At 34.7% G+C, this 8083-nt stretch overlaps 1 pseudogene; it reads right to left on the bottom strand.

The window, feature by feature from the left end:
* Positions 1 to 318: 318 nt before the first annotated feature.
* LOC107902317 (60S ribosomal protein L4-like) lies at positions 319 to 2731 on the bottom strand (annotated as a pseudogene).
* Positions 2732 to 8083: the final 5352 nt, after the last annotated feature.

Here is an 8083-nt window from a genome sequence, read left to right as displayed (position 1 = left end):
CAAATGAAAGAATTGTTGCTTTCTCACCTAAGGGCATTTTTATAATTTTGGTCATTTTTTTATGAATTGTTTTCTTTTTACAGTAAAAAGAACACCCACTTTACTTTTTAAATGTGAAACTACACTCATCTCCTCTTAACCGTATTATATCTTATTTTTTATGATTGCATCATATCGAGTATTTTTCCAAGTGCTGCCGCAACAATATAATGTTAAACCAACTCTATGTTAAATAGAAAAAAAAGGTTCCCACCATAACTGTCTCCACCATTTACCCCCAAAACACCAAAATAAAGAAAAAATGAAAGAGAACAATGATGAATCAAAGAGACGGGCACTGCAATACATTTCAATAACATAAAGACTCAACATGCTTTTTAAGCTATTCAATTCTTTATCATTTTAATAGAAACTATTCTCGTATTCAATTCTTTCTCATTTTAATAGAAAACCATTCTCACTAACATGCAGGGTGGGAGGCCAAAATAGCACGGCACAGGAGCATGCCATTCCCACCCTTTCTCTTGCACAAAATTGAAACGGTAAATGCAAATAAAAATGTTAATACCAAACCAAAACTGATGCCGACCTTCATAATTTCTAAAGCCAAAAGCTAAATCACTGCGATACACCCAACCACTTGGAGAAGTTCTCAAACTCAGTGTAATCACCGTCTGAGATCATAGTCTTATACCATGCTTTGCCTGCTGACTTGATTGCTGTTGCCTCCTCCTTATACACCAAAAGAGGAACACAAATGGAAAAAGCAAGGAGTCAATTAACTAGCATAGCATTCAATAACTCAACATTTGCAGAAGGCATGCTCTAAATGCTTGAAAAGAAAAACATATGGCACACACTAGGCCTCCTCACACATGCTACAATGCATGCGCCAAATCATGCCAAATGAAACATGGATAAAATTTTGACTCAACAGGCATGAGGCTCTAAGCTAGTCAATAAATATGAGTAGCTAGCAATAAAGTAACCAAAGCACGGATAATCAGCAGCAACATCACCTTATAGAGAATAGAGGTAATATCCTGACAACTAAAACGTGTAAGATAAAAAATAGACACACTTCTAAGAAATCTAAATAACAAGAATTTTCTCATAAGCAGGTATATACAGCAAATAAGCATACATTTATAAAGTAATAATAAACAAAACTGTTCCATTAATCATATGATAACTGCAATCAAATTCAAGAGACAAAACATCCAAAGACATTAACATCAAGTAGAAGAACATACAATTCCAGTGAGATTGTTCTATAAGGGCTCAGCCAAGCCGTAGAAATTTGTCAGTTATCATCATTCAGAAACTCAATAACAGTGAATGCTAAATAAAGCTAAAACGATTCCATTACTCAAATAATAATGACAATCAAATTCCAGAAACAAAAAATCCAAAGTCATTAAACATCAAGTAGAACATATAATTCAATGACATGAAGAGTTCCAACCTAAATCACAGGAAATTGCAATTACCTACCATCATTCAGAAACTCAACAACAGTATATGTAAATAAAAGTCAGAATAGAGATACCTTAGACACGGGCTTCCTCTTCTTGTCAAGCTTCTCCTTCTTAGCCTTAACACGTTGTGCCTCAGCCAAAAGAGCCATCCTCCTTGCTGTCTTTGCATATGGGTTCACCTTCAGCATAGCATTCAAGTTCTTAAGAGGATTCTTCTTCAATGGTGCCCTCTTGATCTCCTTTTTAATTGGCTTCACCACGGACTGCACCTCATCGGAGTTAATTATCCTACCGAGATCCACATTCACCATCTTAGAACGAGGCAAGATGTACCCTTTCTTCTTCTCGGAAGGCTTCTCAAATGACCCATAAATCGAATCCAGCTTCTCGTAAGCCGATTTGGTCCATATAATGAACCTTCCAAGGTGTCCCCCAGGAGCGAGTTTCAATAGATTAAGTCTCTCTACATTGGCAACCTCGACTCCAGGAATATTACGAAAGGCCTTAACGAGCTTTGCCCCATCTGTCCATAAACAATCAATGGACCTTTACGGGAAATGTACCTCCGGTTCCTCATTTTCCCTTTCCCGGGTCGGATTCCAACGCTGTCATTAGCCTTTTCCACGTCGGGATATGCCCCAACCTGTTTCAAAACCTTAATTGCGGCAGATGTTTTCTCAACGCTCTCCACGGCGTCAGATATTACCAGAGGCATCTCCGGGACGGCCTCGATGAAGTGGCCACGTGCCATGACGAGAGAGGTTACGGCAGAGGCAGCGATCGCCGAAGCAACGGCATAGCGCTTCTGGTTAACGTTGATATTCCGGTGCCAGCGGCGCCAAATCTTGGTCGGAGCAAACATGCGGCCTCCACGACACATGTTTCCGAAAGCACCTTGACCAGCACGGTGAGTACCTCCGCCGGGAACACGGGGGATACGAGAGACAGCGCGACCTGTGCCCCAGGATTCGGCAGAGGTCTGGTGACCCGCGCATTTGGAGACGGCATAGGGTTGGCGGCGGTTTTTGGAGATGTTGTCGTGGACGAAGGTGACTATGTCGGGTCGGATCGAGGCTTTCATGACATCGGCGAGTGGGACGGTTGGGGTGGAGTCAGTGGCCATGTCAGATTCTATGGTTTGGACGGAGACCAGAGGGCGTGCAGCGGCGGCGGCGGCTGCCATTGTTTAGGGTTTTGGCTTGTGGGAGGGGAGAAAATGAACCCAAAACGAGAGAGATAAATAAAGGGGGGCGCTAGGGTTTCGAGAGTGTAAAGGACCAAAAGCGTAAAGAAAAGGCAAAATGGGTAAAAGTGTCATAATAGTCCCGTACTATACTCAAATTTCATTTCAGTCCCTATATTTAAAAAAGATAAAGTAAATCAATTTTCACCTGACTTTTAAAAATTTTTATTTTAGATACCAATAAAATAAAATTTACAAAATAAACACTTATATTACATAATTTATTCATTTACATCACTTCCGTTAAAATTGTTAATGCTTAGATTTTTCTTGTGAATAATAAAACTATTTATGCATTTCCAACTAATATTATAATTTCCAAGTCGGCATTTCTTTTTAAATAGAAAAAGATTGGAAAAATAATGTCCCTTCTGTTTTTTTTGAAAGCTCAACAACCTTTTTTAAGTGCCATCTTTTTCAACTTCATCTACGGCATTTGGATTAATGGGCTGCAAAAAGTCAAAGTTGTTCATCAGTTTGCAGTTGAAGCCTCTATAGATAACTAAAAGAACAACATTGCATTTGCATATCCAGATTCCTCCATTATCCCCGTAATATATTGTTGCACCAAATCAGCTTTCTTAGCCACCAATTTAGCTTCTTCAACCTTTACAAGCACCCATTCTTGTTCCATCTTCCTCAACTTCCCTTCAGTTCGATCCCTTTATATATATATATTTATTAAAGTAAATACCTAAAAGAATTTATATTTTTCCTTTGATTCTTTCAAGATTGTAAGGTCCTCATAATGGTCATTTTCTTTTGGGATCCATTCTTTGAATTCTCTTGTCAGCTTTATCTGTATTTTCCTTCTACCTTTAAAATCCACCTCTTCAAATTTACCTCCATTGCTTAAGAACTTTTTGGTTTTAAGAATTTATTCCCATTTCCCATCTGGGGTTTCCCTTGTTTCCTTCCATTTCTCTTTTTTTTTTCTGTATTAATTTCTTTTGGTGTTGAATTCCAGTTGATATAGGAAGAAAAGAAAATAGAATTTTCCTATTTGAGTATCCCTCATTTGCTTAGGAAGCAAAATCCCAGTTGGGGTCTGCAGTTTTAGACTGGTTCTCATTGATTTAACTGTCATTTCTTTGCTCATAAAACTTACAAAAATATAATCTTTTTTGCAAAATTTCATCTTTTTTTCAAAGCTGTGGATAAGCTTGGGCTCTATGAATCAACAAAAGTGTAACAGGGAAAATTATGGCCATTGCCATAATAGTTCTCTTCTTAGTGGTGATAACAAGAGAGGGTGAAAGGTTTGGAAGAGGTGACTGCTTGTAAAGGTTGAAATGAAAATTATAATATTAGTTGGAAATTCAGAAATAATTTTTTTATTCACACAAAAAAATGCATCTAAGATTTCCGTTAAACAATTTTAATAGAAGTGATTAAAATAACAAATTAGGTAATGTGAATGTCAATTTTGTAAAATTTATTTTTTAAGTGTCTAAAACAATTTTAAAAAAAAGTTAAAAGTAACTATTATATAATTTATTCATTAAAAATACAGGGACTGATCCTAAATGGTAAATGAAGGAACCAAATAATCCTTGTGTCAAAAATTGTGCCATTAAATGTATCATATCAGGGATTGAAGGAGTTGGTAAATTGGGGCAATTTACTAAAAAAAGTCATTTTGTATTATTATTTATTGAAATGACCTGACTTTTTGATTATTTGTCAGAAATGACCATTTTCCTCGAAAGCATGTCCACGTCAGCGCGAAGTCAAGGGATGTGTCAGCAAAACGCTTCCCTAGGGGAGCGTTTTGCCTCTTTTTTTAGAGCGAATATTATACAATGTGAACATTAAATCTAAAATACAAGATAATTTTTATATATAATTCAAATTTTTAAAAATTTCAAGCCCCTCGACGCACCCTCTCTAAATCCATCCTTGGTGGGCAACATGATTAAGGGCAGTTGAGGGAGGGATTAATGGAGCAGTGTGATTGACATTGTCGCCATTTGCCTTTTCATATTATTTTAATAAAAAAATCTATAAAAATAAATATTTAATAAAATTATATTGAAAGGTTATTTTGACTTTGTATATAAAAGGCATAATAATAAATTTAAGCTTTAATCTATATATTATTATTTAATTTGGATCTTACATTTTATTTGAAGCATCAAACATTGATTATGTATCATTATTTTTATCTTATACGTCATGTCAACAAATAATTTAAAAATTTAAAACTTTAAAAATAAAAAAAATCAAATAAAAATTATAATTATAAAAATTATAAAAAGAGCTATTCAAAATTTTAAAAATAATTACATCAAAATAAGTCTTTAGTGGCATTTTTTAAGCCATTCGTTCTAAAAGTTGTTAAAAACTATAGTGGCATATAGAAAATTGTCGCAATAAGAATTGCCATGAAAAATAATGGTTTTTTTAAAAAACGTTGTTATAGATATTAGACATTTAACACCCATTCTATGAGAAAACTCTCCTATATGTAAGACTTTTTGTGGCATTTTTTCTACAAAACAACCGTTAGTGAACGATATAAATATTAGGTGCTACTAAAGCACTTTTATGACAAAAACCTTTAATTTATTTAATAAATAAACTTGAAAACATTTTTAAAATCATGTTAAAGCCATTTAGAATCGATTCATGGGGGTTTGAAGGTGTCTAAGACCAAAAATGAGTCTCAAAGGACTCAATTCCATCAAAATAGTGTAATGGTACAGTCAGGGGCCCAGATATTGGTACCCAAGGCCTTAGGTACCGAACCCTGACCCATGTACTATCTAGTTGGCCATTTTGCCAAGTTGGGGTGTGATAACTTTGACAGGGGTTTCAGACCTTAGGCACCTAGGATAAATTTTTTGCCCTGTTTAACCTGAGAACCGATATCTACGCCATGGGTATCAAACCCTAGGTGTAGGGTTTTGAGTTCTAAACACCTAAAAATCATTCCAAAATACCTCTAAACAAAGCACCCATGAAATATGCTTTAGAAGCAACCATATATCAGTAAGACTCTTCATAAAACTTGTTCTAATTAAACCATTATCCAACAAATCATTCATGAAACAAGGTTAGCATAATAAGGCATTTATAATACGTTCAAAATGAGTTTTATGCTCTTCAAATCAAATCTCAAAATAAGGAATGGAAATCTGCATGCATGCCTAGGAAGATTTAAGCATCTCATGATAAAAAGTACTAAGTGAGCCTCCTAATTAAAAAAATAGATTGCAACACCTTTTACTCGCGTCCAATGCTGGGACAGGGTTCGAGGCATTACCGGACTTAAACATAAACATTCATACAAAATCGAGTCATAAAATTTCATTCAATTTAAACCCATTCATACACATGTATATCGTCCCTTATACGGGCCTACAATGTAACGCCCCGTACCCGAGAGCGTTGCCGGAGTCGAACACGAGGTGTTAACGGACTTAATTCATTACTTAAACAGCTCATACAATTCATTTTAAAATTTTCAGACAAGCTGGCTAACTGCATCACAGTCGCTTTAAGAATCATATCTCGAGTTCCGAAACTCGAAATCCAATTCCTTAAATTTTTCCTGAAATTAGACTCATATATCTATCTAGTAATTTTTTTCTATAATTTTTGGTCTGGCCAATTAGTACAGTTTATTAGTTAAAGTCTCCCCTATTTCAGGGTTCGACTACTCTGACCTCTATGTATTACGAATAAGATATCTCCCTGTACAGAGCTTCAATGACTATGCCGTTTGTCTCTAATAAAACTAGACTCAATAATGAATCTGTACATATAAAGCATGACTTCTAATTATCTTTATAAAATTTATGGTGAATTTCCAAAGTTAGAACAGGGGATCCAGAAATCGCTCTGGCCCTGTTTCACAAAAATTTAAACATCTCATAAAATATAGCTCATATACCATTTCGATTCTTCCATATGAAAATAGACTCATCAAGCTTCAATTTCATAACTTATTCATTATTTAATTCCATTTCTACTATTTTTAGTGATTTTTCAAATTCACGTCTGTAACACCCAAAATATACACACCTTTATACACAAGTAAAGCATATAAAAAAAATTCCAATTAACATAATAAGGTCGAATATTATATACACATGCCTTAGTATATATTATAAGTGAACATCAAATTATACCATGTATAAGTCTTGATTTTTACTTAACATGCACATGGCCAACCTTAACTTAATTAACATCCAATAAAAACATATAGGTGAAACACAAAGTACCTTCACAAGTTTTATATACTTAGATACATTTTTAAAATAACACCAAAAATGATCAGCCATGACATACGGCATAATAATCAAATAGACTTAGACTATTACTCAACCAAAACCGAATTCGAACCTAAGATTAAAGTCATTTTCAATTTATGAAATACTTACCACAAACATCATCCATTCATAGTACTGATCACTTTAACTAAAATGAATCTAAACCACTATCAAGCATAACTAAATTATCAAGACCAAACTTACTAAACCTTATAACTAAGCACCCATAAGACCAAATCCAAACATAAATAGCAAGCCATATTCGCATGGCTAAAAGTATACATATCAAAGTTCAAACAAAAACATAATAACCTATACATGCCGAAATGTTCTCTTAGACCAACTAAGAAGAGGATACCAAAAAGTTGCAAGTTGGTGTGATGACTTCGACAATAGTCCCGAGCACACAAAATGGATCAAAGAAACCTAAATAAGTGACAAGTAAACACACCAAATGAGTATATAACTCAGTAAGTCATAAGCCTTACATACCGTCCATTGATAAAAGATCATAAGAGAAAACAAATAATGCAAAATCAATTACTCCAACCATACCGAACTATGCTATAATTTCTTAGAATTTCGGTTCAATCTCATGCCAAGTCCTACAATCAAATCAAATACCAAAACAACCCAATTGATTTAGGCCCGATTCCTCAAAGCATGGAACCATGATGCACTAGATAAATTTATACCTACTCAGCACATGTCTCAAGTTCGATATTTTAGTTACTAGTTCTATCACTTCGTTCTTTCATGCACATTTTATATTATCAACCGAATTTGCACACATAGTGCTCGTCACACTCGCACACATAGTGCCATAGTAAACCGCACACTCAGTGCATTGGATTTTCTCTCATGCTTCAACATCCAAATCGGCACACATAGTGCCACTTAATTCCGCACACATAGTGCCATATGTTAACTCATTATGATAAGGCAATTTACTTAATTCAAATAGCACATATGGTCACATTAATAAATAGGAAAATCACTCCAAAAGAATACTTATCAAAAGGAATTCTTTTATGATTCACTAGTATTATTTATATACAAACTAATCAACCTTACAAAAATGCTTAAGG

Source organism: Gossypium hirsutum, chromosome A13 (genome assembly GCF_007990345.1).
Source record: "Gossypium hirsutum isolate 1008001.06 chromosome A13, Gossypium_hirsutum_v2.1, whole genome shotgun sequence".
Classification (NCBI taxonomy): Eukaryota; Viridiplantae; Streptophyta; class Magnoliopsida; order Malvales; family Malvaceae; genus Gossypium; species Gossypium hirsutum.
This window is presented reverse-complemented; position numbering and strand designations above follow the sequence as displayed.